The 16,937-nt window shown below is 41.5% G+C and overlaps 1 long non-coding RNA gene across 1 annotated transcript; it reads right to left on the bottom strand.

The window, feature by feature from the left end:
• Positions 1 to 1,754: 1,754 nt before the first annotated feature.
• LOC117539665 lies at positions 1,755 to 5,517 on the bottom strand. The gene is made up of 3 exons (XR_004568049.1): positions 5,112 to 5,517; positions 3,262 to 3,432; positions 1,755 to 3,172 (listed from the first exon to the last, which is right to left on the bottom strand). It is a non-coding gene; the product is annotated as an uncharacterized LOC117539665 (long non-coding RNA).
• Positions 5,518 to 16,937: the final 11,420 nt, after the last annotated feature.

The raw sequence follows: 16,937 nt of genomic DNA, 5'->3' as shown, positions 1-16,937 counted from the left end.
CAACGCCTGTTCTCTTCCCTAGCATGACTGAAGCCCCATCACATGCAAAAGAAACGAAACACTGACCTAAAAAGTCCTCGTTAAAATCTCTTCCAAGACACTCCATTAACGCCTTTGTGATGTCATCAGCCGTTGTTCCATCCAACTGGATCAGCTCCCAAAAAAACGTTTCGGGCTCAGCATCAGCTAATGCTGAGCGTAGACACACAACAAGCACCGTTTTACCACTAATAGTGGTAGATTCATCGACCAAAACACAGTTTTCTTTGGTTTTCTGTAATGTCTTTTGCCATTTTTTTCTTCAGCTCATGAGCTATGTGGTCGATGATTTCGCCACAGGTTTTATTGGAGTGCAAAACCCTTCCCACGTTCAGCCCATTCAGTTTCTGTACATTCAAATCAATTGGCATGTCTGTGAATGGCCGGCTATGTTTGCCAATTTGATATGCCGTTCGAAAAACTCTGATAGTGGTGTCTAATTCAGATTTATGCATAGACTGCACTTGATGTTGAATAGTTTCACGTGAAGCAGATGTAAGGATGTCAGCAGCTTTTACATGGGCTTGTGATTCTTTATGTTCTTTGATTTTTTTTCTCAGGCTAGCTTGTTGTTTGCCCTTGTCAACACCGAAATGAGACACTGCACACTCACCCCATTCAGTTGACAGTTTCAGTCCTTGTCCAGTGTGTATTCCCAAAGATTTGACATCTCTGCATATCCGACATCCTAGCTTCTTATCTTTAAGGAGCCATGCATTGGTCTTGCAAAAATATTGCACCTGGTCCGTTGTCCAGCAGTCAGGTGCATCGCTTTGCCCGGTGTTGGTGGTGGCAGTTGCGCCAGCAGCAGCTAACGTTAGAGGCTCTGGAGGAGGCGGCGGAGCTAGTGCTAATGCTAATGCACTAGAACTTGGAGCAGGAGGATCAACCAAAGAAAGCTCCCCATCAGACACAATTTCCAACACAGGCACAGCATTCTCTGTATTTGAAGTTTCTTCCGGCGACAACCGCTGTCTTTTTGCACTTTTATTAATCCACGCTAACATTTTAGAAATGCTAATTTGTGACGTGACTTACTTTCCTTCTCTCGGGGGCGTGCCTGCTCTGTTCTATCACTCTACATAGCCACCCACTGGGTGGGAGTTGCACTGCATAAACACAACACACGTGCATCTAGGTATGTAAATTGTAAAGCATTAAAACATGGTTTTACTAACAGTTTTCAGTATGTTGTTACTTCGGCATTATTATTATTATTATTTTTGAAACGTGTATTACTATTAAATCACGGTCAAATAGGTTAATTTTGACATAGTCGTTTCCACCACAGTATTTACATGGAGAAGATAAGCCCCGCCCCCTCTCCAGCACGTTCTGTTTGAATGACAGGAGTAAACAGCTGACAGCCGCTGTGAAACTCCAGCGGTGAGAGCGATGAGAATGTCCGTTCGGCACCTCATGACGCATCTACTGAGTACCGGGCGGCTGTATATATATATATGGATGTATAATAAGAACGGCGGGAGAGTGTTGAGTACTGGCACGGTGCATGAGTACCGGAGTACCGCCAGCATGCCGGTACTGAGCAAGAAGTGCCGGTAGTCCATGGGTCAGAACCAGAAGTGCCGGTACTGCGTACCGGTGAGTACCGGCCCAATTCCAGCACTGAGTATCTACATCACAGTAACAAGTGTGTCCGCTGACTAACCAAACTTTCCAACTGTTATTTAGGTGCACGTGTGGAAACTGCGCAGTAATGCCAACCGAGGTGGAAGACCTCTGTTGCAGGGAGATTAGAAAGGTGACAGTGTAGTGCCGATGAAAGGGAGTCGGGGGCGGTGTGTTTAGAATCAGGTAAAATACATGTCTGCTCTGTCTGACAAGCTAGGAATGACAAGCTAAACCTAAGAGCACACACTAAAGGGTCCGTGTGGCAACACTATACCAAAGGTGAATTATGGTCAAAACAGGGTGTCACCACAACAAATACAAAAACACCAACAGTAGCACACAACATTATATACACCATACATACTTGTCAAGTCAATAGACTATATGCCCTTTTATTTATTCTATAGTAATTGAATGTTTATTTTGTTATATTATTTTATAAACCTCGCCATAGTTGGATTTAATTGCTAAACGTATTATGTTACAAATATCTTATCCTCCTATAGGTTTTAACACGAATGCACCAAGTCCCAGAACCCATTGTGTGCATGGTTGACCACCCCGGACTAGAACCAAACTGCCTCAATCCCTACACCCTGCAGAACCTCCACAATATTTATCTGTTTGATTATGGACCTTTGAGGCGTAGAACTGAAGAAGAGTAAGTTATTTTTAGCTATAATAAACTACTACTGTATTAGATGAAAAATCAAATAATGGTTTGCTATATATGAATGATCTAGGAGCAAATAATTCAGGGAAGAAAGGCTATCAAGTAGTTCCATCAAACTTTATTTTGATAAATGTACAAATTGATTATGTGTATATATACACTGTATGAGATAAGATGGACCTTTATTAATCCCTGTGGGGAAATTCAGTTGTTCAAGCAGCCAGAGGGTAAGGGTGAAAAACAGGACAGCACATATATGTTATCATCCATTCCTCCTCTTATAGGCGTTTTAGGCAACTGGCCTATCGCAGCTTCGTAAGCTGGTGCTGGGGCTTTTTGGGACGAGGAATCAGAGTGGTCATCCCGTCGTGTGTGGTCCGCCGGATACGCCAGGAGTTCCCTGATCCGGCTGGACAGTACGTGGTCTTCCGACCGCCCCTAGACTAAAACGTGAGACATGGCGGGCTACCACTTCCTCCTTTGAGGGCCTGTCAAATTGAGTGGACAGGTCCTTTGGGATGTTGATTTTATTCATCTCCTCCACAAAGGGTGTTGGGTCCTCAAAGACTTCTTCAAACACCAGCCTCATCAGCTCACCCACATACACTGAAAAATATAACATTCATATAATAATTAATTATATACACTTATTCATTTCTCTTTTATTCTTTCATTGTACAGATTTGGTCTCCCCTGGTGGTGTAGTTGCTAGAAAATCTTCAGCTGATCAGTTTTCCACTTGTGGATAATAGCAGGCTCCAGATAATGCCTAGCATGCCTCCTGAAGGTCTCATACTGGAAGATCTCCAGCTGCATGGCTCTGCATATCTATGAATAAATAGAAAAACAGGACAAGTATTTGAAAAAGTCCACTTCTGTCATTTTTCATATGCTATGGATGTAAGATGGTAAAATACCTTTTTTAGTTGGAAGAAGGAAGCACTAGTGAAGTATGTAGCAGCAGATAATTGTAAGTTGCCAACCGGGGTACCCTCTGAGTTCCCACACAAACAAACAGTCTGTGGACGGTCTGTTTGACATCCGACTGTACTGGAGCGGTGGGTATTGTGTTCCTGCTGTGATGTACTCTAAGAAAGATACACATAGTATTAGGGCTGTGCAATTAATCGTATTTTATTCGCGATTACGATTATGGCTTGCGACGATTATGAAAACAGCATAATTGACAAAATACGATTATTTTTGCTGGGTGCGCTTTCGCCCCTCCCTAAAAGCCCACTCGGTGACGTGGGAGTGACATGTGTTGTGAGTGTTCAGCGAGAGCGAAGATGTCAGAACAAGAGCAGCAACTCGTTAAAAAGAAGGGTAAAACTATTTCCACTATTTGCAAGTACTTTGCCATTACATTTCACATCGCTAAAGATATGTGCCCAGTTAGCACTGTTAGCAACCAGGGCTTTAAGCAACTTGTCAACACGTTGGACAAGCGTTACGCGATGCCGTCTCGGTATTATTTCAGCAGGTCTGCGCTGCCTGCGCTATATGACAAATGCCGTGGGGAAGTTGAGAGATGTGGCTTCAGCTGAGTACTTTGCTACCACAACAGACCTATGGTCTAGCCCAGGGGTGCCCAACCAGTCGATCGCAAGATGTGTCTAAAAATAGAACAACAATATTCTGTTTTATCGTTAATGTCCTGTAACATAATCTTCCTGTGCCAGAATAATGCACTTGAACGCATCAAAGCTTTTTGATTGGCCGGCGTCACCCCATGTGTCGGGGCGTGGCTGAGGGTCTTCAGTACAGGTGGCAATATCGTCACCTGCCTGCGCTCATCTCTGAAACCAGACCATGTCAACAGGCTGTTGTTTCTTGCAAAAAATCTTTAAGAGATTACATGAGCAGCCCTACCAGCATTTGCCATGGTGGCCTAAACATTTGTATTTGGTCTTAAATTGTAGTTCAACATTTATTTCCTGTTACTTCTGGACCATGACGGTTGGCCAGCCTTCAACGTTTAACTGAGTGGAATAATGAATATGTTTTACCAAAATGTTGGCTATATGTTAAGGAGTTTTCAGTAGGTTGTGACAGTGCACTGCAACATATTGGATTTAATTTATTTTGGTCTAATTTATTTGTATTTATCATATTAATAATAAATGTTTAGTATGGTTTTGGAAGTGCGCTCCAACATATTTGTTGATCTTGTTTATTGGTAAAATATTATTTGTTTTAAAGTTCAATAAATGGTCAATGAATAATCGTCAAAAATAATCGTGATATCAATTATTGACCCAAATAATCGTGATTATGATTTTTGCCATAATCGCACAGCCCTACATAGTATTCATACAATTAATTTTGTATCCGAGGAAAACAGTCAATTTCATAAAAGCAACACTTTTACAATTACAATGTTCTACAGATAGTCTGCTACGTTCGGTCATTCATTGTAGCTGGCATGAAAACAATGTTTTTCATAACATCTCTAGGTTAGAGCTTCTAGCTTAGCTTATTAATGGTAGCTCGGTAGAATACACGAACGGCAACTGTAATTACTGACCGTATGGTTAAATCACCCGGAGTATACTGTCTATGAGTATTTCGTGTGTGTTTGCAGACATTCTCCTGCTATGAGATACATGTAAGGCCATGTGCTAACATCGGTGTTGAGGTCTGGGAATGCTAGGTAGCCCTCGTGTTTACCTCGGTAGCATTAGCATAGCATAGCATTTACACAGTCGTGGTAGATACATTGTTTGTTTTAAACATAATAAATACACAAACCACAATGAATACTTACAGGTTGTGTACCCGAATCTCCCGCTGGTCCAAACAAAGTAGGAACAGCATCGTCCTCCAATATCAGCTTTTCAAGTCCGAAGCTAAACATTGTTAAGCTTTGGTCCGTGAAATGCCGCGCACACACAACAGTACCGGCTGGTAAATCAGCTGGAACAGTGTTAAAAAGGAATGTCAACCACTGACTTCGTCGTTGTTCTGCCTTGGTACTGCAAACATTGTGGATTTATCCACACAATACAGGCAACATACCCTCCGCGACATGACTGGATATAGCTTTGAAAAGAAGCAGGTTTTACGACACTTAATATGGTCGACTGGCAGAGGAAGTGACGTCACGCGGTGCAGCTACGTCACGCGGGGCAGGAAGTAAACAATGGAAACTGAGAAATCTCCAACGAGGCTTTTGGGGGAGGTATTTTCTGTGTTAGAGTTTACTCGCTACAGGTGTACTTTGAGGGTTTTGACTTTGCAGACTGTTTACATGCATAAAAACCTTCATAACACACAAGGGGACGGGCAATAACTGAGATTACCTACTGTAACCCAGCTTCTATGAGTATTGGCGCAGCCCTCTCAGGCTATCGCTATTGGGTTTACCCTTCTGCGCCCCCGCGCAGTACTGAAAACACTTGTAGTCCGAGGGTGGGGCCCACCCGCTAGGTGGGCCCCACCCTCGGGCCTCCTTCCGGTATAAATAGGGAGGTTGCCCGGCGATCTGCTCCCATACAATATAACTTTTCTTCAGCTATTCGTAGAGCCAGTGGGGCCCAGCGCTTAGAGGGCTGCGCCAATACTCATAGAAGCTGGATTACAGTAGGTAACCTCAGTTCTATTTCATATATGGCTTCGCCCTCTAAGGCTATCGCTATTGGGTTAAGGGCGAAGCATGATGTAGTCTGCGCCCCACTGGGTCCGTCCAGCACTAGAAGCACAGACATACCTGCTTAATAACACCCCCCTGCCTGTTGTGCCATGCGTAATGGCACGTCCCTGGAGCAAACATACCTGTTTTCCTGACGGGGTGAAGGCTGGGAACAATACATACCGACCGCTGTGAGAAAGTAGAGACGAAGGTCCCACCTTGTCCTGCGATCATAGAGGGGGAACAGCCGTTCTCTCCGTGTCAGCCAGGTAGGAGAGCTCTCAGCTGGATCCCTGACGTCACTCACTCTGACCAGGCACTCCCGACGAAGTGTGTCAGAGGAAGGGGGACGTCCCTCTCCTATGAGGGGGAAAAAGGGCCGCTCTCTGTGTGCACAGCGACGGTGGTGTGTTCTGGATGGGCTCCTGCCCACCCCAGACGTCTTCCTCACCCGCAGCAGAGCGTCCGCCCTTCGCTTCCTGTCGGATGAAGGAAGACGCACATAGTGAGGAAATGCGACCTGCTGGCTGAGAGCCGCGTCCGCGTGCTCTGGCCCCAGACAGGCTGCGCATATCGGATGCAAATCGTAGCTCATAATGTAGCCCGTATTGCTACGAAGGGCACATACGGACACACTCTTTATTGCTCATGATGTTGCTTTTCTCGTGCTTCAGTAAACTGCTGGTTGCTGAAGAAAAGAGGGAGCAGATCGCCGGGCAACCTCCCTATTTATACCGGAAGGAGGCCCGAGGGTGGGGCCCACCTAGCGGGTGGGCGTGGACTACAAGTGTTTTCAGTACTGCGCGGGGGCGCAGAAGGGTAAACCCAATAGCGATAGCCTTAGAGGGCGAAGCCATATACGAAATAGAACCGGAAAAGCATGACATGGGACCTAATGTAATGTTTTTAATGCTGCTCATGCCCATTTTAGTACAGACACAAAACCAGCAAAGGATTTAATGTGTGTCCACATCAATCACCCTTTGCTTTGACACAAGTATTTTTTCAAACATGTTGGATAGTTATTTTAATAAAATATGAGTTTATTACTCAAGTAACAAATAACAACTTAAAGCATATATGCTATGGGTTTTTATTAACTCATTTATTTATGACATTCAATACAAATAGACTGGAGGTTTGGCAGAAAGTAATGGATAACAGATTAGAAACTCAGTTTGGATTCAAAACCACAACACACATATGCAGCTAGGAAACTGGAGTAGAGTTCTCTAGGAGTTTTGACTCCTGATGGATATGAAGGAAGATGTTTTTTTGTCTCAGTTGTTCAGAGTTCTCCTCCATTTGTCTTTCCTCAGCTCTCCCTTCCCCTGCTCCGATGCTTCACCATATTTCACCCTGCCAGACCTTCCCATCTTCATGGCTCTTCCAGCACCCTCCCTGCTTGTCCTCTGTCTTTGTTATTTAGTTTTTTTGATCATCAGTACCCCCTATCCATCTCCCTCCCATCCACTGACCTTCTACCTTCTTACCTCCCTCCATCTTTCTCTCTGTTAGATGAGGTGAATGAGAGGAAAGAAAGAGATTGCACCCTGACGCGAAAGATGCCAAATGTCTGGGTCACTCACACACTGAGAGCCCACCGCTGTGTGTGTGTGTGTGTGTGTGTGTGTGTGTGTGTGTGTGTGTGTGTGTGTGTGTGTGTGTGTGTGTGTGTGTGTGTGTGTGTGTGTGTGTGTGTGTGTGTGTGTGTGTGTGTGTGTGTGTGTGTGTGTGTGTGTGTGTGTGTGTGTGTGTGTGTGTATGTCCTGCCCTAAAATGCATGCCTACACACAGACACGTGCACACATAGATAAACACAGTGCTATATAACGGTATGAAAGCAAGGCCAAAATCATGCTGGGTAAATTGTGGGTTTTGAGTCTCTTTTTAACTTCAGCTTACAGAAGCACTTCAGTCTTCAATACTAAAATACAACCCGACAATGCTTTATACTGAGACTTATCATCAGGATGTCACAACATGATATTTTGAAAGAAGAGCACATAGAATTAGGGCTATTGTGTTCAGATGGTTCTATTTTGGCCCATTGTAGGATACTGTAATAACTCCACTAAACACCTGATTCTGTGGAATGGCTTCACACTTGTGGCATTATCCTCTTAATCATTTTTCTCTTTTGACAAATCGTAGGTCATGGTAGTTGTTTTGTAGCTTAAAGTTGTATCACAAAACCAACATTTCATGACAATTGTGCCAAGGAAGATCTAAAGCTCGAAATTGACCTTGTGGTGATTTATTTTTGGTGAACAAAGCTCTTTTTTTGCGTAAGTAACAGTCAGTAAAATATAAAGAGAACTGGAAACAGCGTGGACCTTTTAATTCCTATGAAAGTTGCTCTGTGGCGTAATAAAAAGGAGTAAATAATAGTAACATATCATTGTATTATGACCAGTCAGCAGGACTACAGAAAAACTACTGTCATGATTTTTAATGAATCTCTGTGAAAGGGCCACGGAAGAACCCATTTAATTTTGGAGCAGTTCCAATCACGGGGCAGATTCAGAAATAATTGTTTCCTTTCGTTAAAATTGTTTATAGGGCAAAGTAATACATTCTATCTTAATACATATTGTTTTCCCAAGTAGATGTGGTTATAAAGGCAGTTGCTGTCTCTTTGTAATTTCTGAAGCAAAGTTTTTTTGTGTTGAACAGCCTCACACAGACTGCCCAATTCATGCATTAAACATGTGGAAAAATCTTGCTTACACTCTTTGATGTTTTTTTCTTCTTCCACATCCCACTCCAAGGACAGTTCCTCTTATTGTCTGCACCACTAAGTGAGTGATCGCCAAGCAGCTGTTGTCTCTGGAGGACCTAAAACTGTTTCCACATACACAGCAATTACTCATACACTGACCACTTATAGTCAGTGAGTGGAGGACGGTGTGGGAGCAAGTGCAAAAAGGAGGCTACTATCCATTGTCTGCGTATTCTCACACAAACACATTGAAGGAAGTATAAAAGTGTCAATATGCTCTAATTGGCTGCTTTCCTGACATTTATACAGCCTGGGTGAGCGGATAGTGAAGAATACAGAGATACAACGAAAGCTCTGGCTCTGTCCTTGCATACTAAAGGGAAAGGGTTGTAGATAAATGTTGTTCTCCACACAGCTCGCTTCTCCCATATATCTCTGTTAGACCACAGCCAGCCATGACTGCACTAGACAAGGCCAAGCTTTCAGTCCGTGTGCATCTTAATGTGTGTGTGTGTGTGTGTGTTTATGAGAATGGATGGGACAGGTGTGTTTTCTGCCTTTGAGCATTTATGGTTAGCAGATAACTCAGCGTGTTGTGTTTCTTGTCAGTCTGTATGAAGTGTTGTTTAACCTGCTTTAAATGCCTGCCCTTCACGTCGACAACTTCTAAGATTCTACTAAAGTGCTGCAAAAAGTGGCTAGCGCTGATTTTCAAAATAAAGATGTTTATTTATAATGCTTTTTTATTTTCAATTCAAATATGGGTTTCTTTTGTGTTACTCTTGTAAAAATGTGTTTCTGGTTAGTGTCAATGGTGACAGCGGGCTGAAGTGTGATTTAACATAAAAAATAAAAAAACATTTTATCACAATAATACGTGTTTTTTCTCCTTTTAGGTTTGATTTCACAATGTGTTTGTATGTGTATTTACAATAAGAAGCATACATTTCATCAAACAATAAGAAAGCCAGTGTGTTTTTGTTGTATCATTTTTAGGAAACATTTATTTGATGTTTTTGTATAAAGACTGATGAAAATTTGTTGGGACAACATCAGCATCACACTGGTTTCCTTGACAACATTTGTAATTTTTTCATTGAATGTTAGATTGTCTCAGAAATCAAGTTCTGTGGCAAACAAACGTTTTGAAAACGTACACGCTTTGTTTAGCCAGAAAATCTCCACGAATAATACCCTTTTTTCATACAAAAGGAAGATCTGCAAAAGTAAAAATATGTAAAGCTAAAAACATAATACATGAAGACTGCATGGCCTCACGTCAATACTGCTAAGCTAATGTTTGTCAAGATGACTTTAAGTAGTCTTATTTAGCCACTTGTTAGCAACAGCTGCATTTGAAACACGTAAAAGTCTCCAATTTATGAGTGAAGTATTTACGGACATGTTTGCCGCTGTAGAACATAATGTAAAAATCTTTGAGTGACATCCCTAACACTTTCGCTTCTATTGGCTAGCATTCCAACTCATTGTACGTGATAGAGATATTCCGCCCTTTAGCCTAACGGTTGACCAATCACAACAGAGCCGGCCAGCTTTCCAATCAGAGCAGACTGGGCTCAGAGGCCTGTACTACGAAGCTGGTTCAACCTAACCTGGATATGTTTGAGTTAGCCGGTTGGCCTAATCCAAAACATACGCGCTCTCGCTAAACTGTACGACGCGGGTTATCAAGTGGATCGCTCAAGCCAGCCGTGTCCTATCTAGTTAGGTGCGCGTTCACATGAAAGGGGTGGTATTTGGAGCATTCGACCAATCACAAACATGGACAAGCGTAGGCCTACTGACAGCGCAGCGTCATACTTCCTGAATGAAAAGTAAACTATAATATTAGACAAATATGAAGAAGTTAAACTTTAAACATCCATGACTTAAACACTTTATTCAGGATAAAAGCCACATAGTTGCACCTGCAAGGTGAATACAGCTGGTAACAGAACAAGTGTTTGAATGCGTACATTAACAGGTTTATGATATCACAGACACGATCTGACTTTAATTACATTTGACTTGAGTGTTTCGTCAACTTAATGTGTTGCTTAAAATAATACTTCTGCATACAGTATGTGACACTGTGAGTGTTGCACGGCCAGATACGGCTCAGCTGACTCAGATAAGGAAATATATGATACATTATGAAGTGATATGCCGCGGACTGTACTTAAAGAGCCTGTGACACGAGTTTCCCCCATCATCCAAACCCATCAATTTGAGTAAATATTGTCCCCTTGAAAACCGTTACTGAACTGATTTTGGATATTTGTACTTTGATAACCATTAATCTGCCCTTCAGTGTTGACCATTTTCTGGATCTTCTCGGGGATTCTTCAAATCCCGCCAAATGATGTGTGACGTCATTGCGGGCACAGCGCTCCAACTGCACCGTTCAGGATCCCAGCATCTGCATGTAAACGCACGATGGCGCACACAGCAGCAAGCTCAGACAGCGATGACAGTTTAATGTTGAACGTGTCTGAGAGCTCATATGAGGCTGAAGGATCGGTTTATGTTGTATCTGTTAGAAGTTTAGGAATTAGGTGCGTCAATATGGGCGATCATACGGTCATGTAGCCAGTGGTGGAATGGGACTAAAAATCATCCCGGGACTCTCGACCGGCCCACTTCGGTACCGCTAGTAAATTGTCAACGGGGGGAGTGGGGGATGTGCTAGTGACTTATCCGACCGGCCCACTTCGGTACTGGCCCATCGGGATTCGTCCCGATGGCCAGTCCGCCACTGCACCCAGCCCAGCCCACGTAAACTGTCAACGGGGGGAGCCTCGCTGCGGGGAAACGGTGGACCTAGTGTCCCGATCGGAGTAGGAATAATAATAATAATAATAATCCGTGCATTTTATCCATTAATTTCCCCAACATTGTGGTAAAAAAACCACACGTTTAATCCATGTTGGTGTACTACAACTACAAAAAGCATCGGTTTGTTTTTTCATCAGGAAATGCAGACCGGCTCAAACAAACGATTTTTAATCATCATCCATAGGCGGCGCGTGAGGCTCAGGTTTGGGAAGGCTAAATAACTTTTTTTTACCTGATGCTGCCCGCCTCCGGCATCTATAGAAAAGAGATCAACTCAGTGAAAGCACCGCCTGCTGACCAATCAGAGCTCAGTGTGCGGAGTTTAAATCTATCAAGTCATATTACAGGATAAAGGAAATACAGTTTAAACTGCCGTAGCCTATGCAGAGCAGACGCCGACGTGTCGCACTTATCATTCATATCACATCATCAATCAGATCATCGATCATATAATATCACAATATTTCCTTATCTGAGTCAGCTTCTCGAGCTGTATCTGGCCGTGCAACACTTACATTGTCACATATACTGTATGCAGAAGTATTATTTGAAGCAACACATTAAGTTGACGAAACACTCAAATGTAATTAAAGTCAGATCCACTCGTGTCTTAGATGGGGCACTGATATCATAACTGTTGTACGCTTTCAAACACTCAATAGTTATTTTTTAACCAGTTGTTCTATATTCACCTTGCAGGTGCAACTCTGTGGCTTGTATCCTGGATTATATGTTTAAGTCATGGATGTTTAAAGCTCATATTTGTCTAATATTAGTTTACTTTTCATTAATGAAGTATGACGCTGCGCTGTCAGTACACTTGTCCCTGTTTGTAGCTAACCCCGCCCCTTTCATGTGAACGCGCTCTCAGCTGGAGAGAGAAACCCTGGCTTGATTTACCGAGTTGATAACCAGCGTCGTAGGACCGCATAGCGAGATCTCGTTTGTTAGGGTTAGTTAAGATAACTCATGTTGAACTGGCTTCGTAGTGCACATGGCACAGGTGGCTGCATAGCAGCGCTAATGTCAAAGACACAAACATTATACATTATATTTTTATTTTACCAGGATGCAGTGATACAAATATTTGGGAAGACTTAGCCTACTGTACCCGCCACCCCTGTCATCATCCTCACGATCATTTAATGTAGGATCATATGTTCGCCGAATTGACATGAAAGCACTAATAAATGTAGTTTCATCCACTTGAGTTTACAACTACAAACATAATCGATTTGTTTTTATATCACATCCTACGGGAGGAAATTCAGTAGCTCTCACTACCGATTTTTAATCCTAATGTAATCATCATCTTCACCACGATCATTTATGTTTATGTTCGCCGAATTGACATGAAAGCACTGACAAATATGAATATACTGTAGTCAACTTCATTAAAACGTTATTAACGTGCCTAAACTCAGTAATTCACAATTTCTACGCATGACAACACACTTTGTCCGTGTTTGGCTCTCTCGCCGCACAGTGAAGCGTTCCCGCATTGACGTCACTTCCGGCTTCCCCCAAAACTTCAAAATGAGTCGAAGGAATTTCCCCGTGATGTTCGAAATTATTGATATTTATCGGAACGGTATCGCAACTTCTTTTTAAAACTGACGGTTCGAGATTACTAGTATCCCAGTATTTCATTGCACAACAGTTGTTGGGAGGCTGTGAAAGGCTCTTTAATGTTACTTTGATCCGGTTACTTATGTTGTGGCAGATATTTAATTAAGCTTTCTTATCGCTAATGTTATAATAGTCAGATTGCTCTGAAGATGGGAGGTGATATATTTCTTTTTATTTATGTATTTCCTTTCTCCTGTAATATGACTTGATCGCTTTAAACTCCGCACACTGAGCTCTGATTGGTCAGCAGGCGGTGCTTTCACTGAGTTGATCTCTTAGCCTGCAACCTAACCTGCTCCGGACCAGGTTAGCCGCATAGCATAAGTTACCATAGATATCTAGCCCGCTAAAAAGAGAACCAGCGTCGTAGGACCGGAAACCCAGAGTTTTCCCTGAAGTTAGCCGGCCCAAGCGAAAATCCTGCTTCGTAGTACAGGCCTCTGGTTTCAGACAGAGGGTGGAAAGAGGTGCTGCAGCACAGGCAGTATGAGAAGAATAAAGAGCTTTTTAAACATTAAAGCATGGAGACATGTCACAGTAGAGACACTAAATACAAATATTAACTCTAAAATGAGCATTATAGGGCCCTTAAATGTGAAGCACTTCGTACCAGTGCTCTTTGATATTATTGTTATTTACTCCTCACTTCCCACGTCAAATTGCATGAATCATGTCAAAAACAGCAACTCTTAGTTCATTGGGACGATAGCGTGCATGCACTGTATTGAGAGAAAATATGTCTGAGTGTTTCAGATTTGTGTGTCTGTGTGTGTGTGTCCTACTGCAGCCGCCTATTAAATTTAAACACCGATTTTATGACGGGCTCTGTAAAAACAGAACAGAAGCAGGGCCACAATTTACCCCTTCCACTTAGCACTCGATCAAGCTATCTCTGTATTTCCCCGCTCTCATCCCTCTCTCCTCGTAAATCTATCTCTCGTTCTCGCCACTCAAAAGTCCATTATAGCCTCCTGCCTGCAGCTTTCTGTGTTTGTTATCCATCCCACTCACATTATCTATTCCTTCTCCCTTCTCTCTCTTCATTATATTTGGAAAATCAGACATGATGTTCTTCCTCCTCTTTTTTTGTTCCTTTTGTCTCAATGCTTGTGTTTCACAGCTTCCTCTTATGGTTCCGGCACCTATTTATGTCCCTTTGCAGTAAGTCTATGCAGATTTTAAGCATTATTTTAAACTTTACTTTTCTATAACCCCATCCCCCCCTCTGCTCCCCTATTCTCTCCCTGATTCTCCTCCCCTGCTGCTGCATGCACTTTATCACTTTTGGCAGCGGAAACTTAAAAAATAAGAGAATTTATGCAAATGCTGGGCTGAAAAATGAGTGTTCACCTCCGTTGTGTGGAGGAAAGTAGCGAAGCGCCTCATTACAATATTTTCTCTTTGTTGTGGATCCGCGGGATTATAATTAAGAATGATTTGTGATGTTGGATCGAGGCTGGGCCGTTTCTCCAGGAAATGCACCTAATACGTTAGTGTCTATACAGACATAGAGATAGAATTATGACCAGTAATCTGATTGAAAAGCATTTTAACAGTGGTGGATGAGAGACAGGCAAACAGCTTGCAGCAAACTGACCTTTGTGAGTGATTTATTTATTTTTAAGTAAATCACATCATCTGAAGTGAAGACAATAACACAGGATATAAGATTATTTAAACATACATGTGTTGCTTAATTTAATAGTTAGCTTTAAGACTGGATTTAAAATGTTATGGAAATAAAATAGATCTATATTTCACCCATCTGATCCCTGTATAAATGTTATTCCTCCTGTTCTCATGTCTCCTTGCCTGCCTCATCTCTTCTCCTTTTCGATCTTTCATCCTGTCTCCTTTCCTTCTCTCCTGTCTCTTGTCCTGTTTTTTTCTCCTGACTTTTTTTCCTCTCCTCTGTGGGATAGCTGTCATCCCTCTGTTTGATCTTTTTGACTTCTTAAACTGACGCAGCACTGCTGAGGCCAAATATCTAATACTCAGAGGTTAAAGGTGAAGAGGTCAAAATAAGGACACAATCTCTTGACAAACACATGCTGTTTGATATGGTCCTAGGTTTTGTGCTAGTGAAATGGAATAAGATCGGGCACATTTTGGGGTCTGCTATATCTATTTTTAGAATGACTTTTTGGAGATGTACATTATGGGAGGTATAAATGGAGAGTATTATATACGTACTTGAGTTTATGCAAAAACAATGGCACTGTTTTTCCAGGTCCAATTATTTAAATACAAATCTGTGAAAAAAATGCTAATTAAGTACAATTTTATATTGAATACTGTTATGTGAATATTAGAGGCTGGGTTGTCTCCTGTCAGGTAACACTAGTATAAAAGAAAAGGGCCATCAACATGTTATTGAAAGAGTGACAGTCCAACCTCAAACAAACAAAAACATGATGTGTATATATAGAATTAATCTTTTTTATATTCATTAAAAACTGTTGTTTCATGCATATTATGATTTATTCACAAAGTCTGTTCCCGTTGTACTTGGTGGCAATTTGTTTATTTTGAAACTCAACATTTTTCGTAAATATATTTTATTTCTGCATTTTATTTATGGGCAAATTGAAAATGTGGACAAAAACAGATGGAACGAAGCATGTTGCCAATATGTTTCTTCAGTTTTTTGCACTAACCTACCAACTCGTGAAAACACTCTAAATTAAACATTTATTTTAAACAAGAGGTTAGACCTCAGTACATTTCGGCAGATTTGATAATTATAACTCCTTATGAAGAGTTTTTCCTGAAACAAGCTCCACTGTATCCCAAATAATCTCAGAACATAGTGATATTTCTATTATGGTATTAATACATTGTATATATTTGTTGCTTATCCACACTTGTTCTATTTAAAAAAAAAAAAATTGATTCTATTCTTATCCAGTATGTGTACCCTATATACAAATTGCTGTCTGCATTTAATTGTAGCTAGAAAACAACAAAGAGAGAATGGAAAAAAACACAGATATGTTACCATGTTCCACAGAACAAGGATGCAGGAGTGACACACAGTATTTAATTTGTTAGGACAGAATTGAATGATCTTAGTTTTTATGTCTCTTTTTTATTTTGAAATATATTTTCTCTTTGTTTCAAGTTTGACTTCCTGTCTCTTTGTTTTCCCTGTGTGATTGTATGATGGTGTTCACCCCTTGTGTTTCTGCCTGCCCTCTCCAGCTGTGCCTTGTCTTTGTTGTAATGTTTCCCTGAGGTCCTGCATGTTCCCGCCATTGTTGTCCTCTGGTCTTTACTTGTACAGTTTTTCTTTGTTTTTGTGGTTTTCTTTTGCCTTGCTTGGTCTAGTCCCGTTTTTGTATTAGCTTTATTTAATTAAAAACTAGCTTTTTGTTGATACTTTATACTTGCCTCCTCCACGTTTCACTTTTGTAATGGTTAAAATGGTTAGTTTTTACCTGCACTATACTGTAGGTTTCTTCCCGAGGCCCATTCATTCATTGTTGACCATCAGGGATACTGAGGCCTTCATTTTAAACAACATATATGCAGTTTATTTCAGTCTTGATGTATGGTTAAAATCACATCCTGGGCTTTCTAGTGATGGGCGTGGCCAACAGAGCACCTCTTCTGTCTTCTCAAACCCATTTTATAGCAGTATGGCAAGTGATGAAATAAATAATGTCTCCGCTTTTCATAAGGATGTTTTATGTTATTGATGAGTCTTACAGTAAGTAGATTATTTAAAAACATTTAGAAGTGTATGTTAATTCTAAGCCTTTCAAAATACACATTAC

The sequence above is a fragment of the Gymnodraco acuticeps genome, unplaced genomic scaffold, assembly GCF_902827175.1.
Source record: "Gymnodraco acuticeps unplaced genomic scaffold, fGymAcu1.1, whole genome shotgun sequence".
Lineage (NCBI taxonomy): Eukaryota > Metazoa > Chordata > Actinopteri > Perciformes > Bathydraconidae > Gymnodraco > Gymnodraco acuticeps.
The sequence above is the reverse complement of the archived record's forward strand: the minus strand, read 5'-3'. Positions and strand labels throughout refer to the sequence as shown.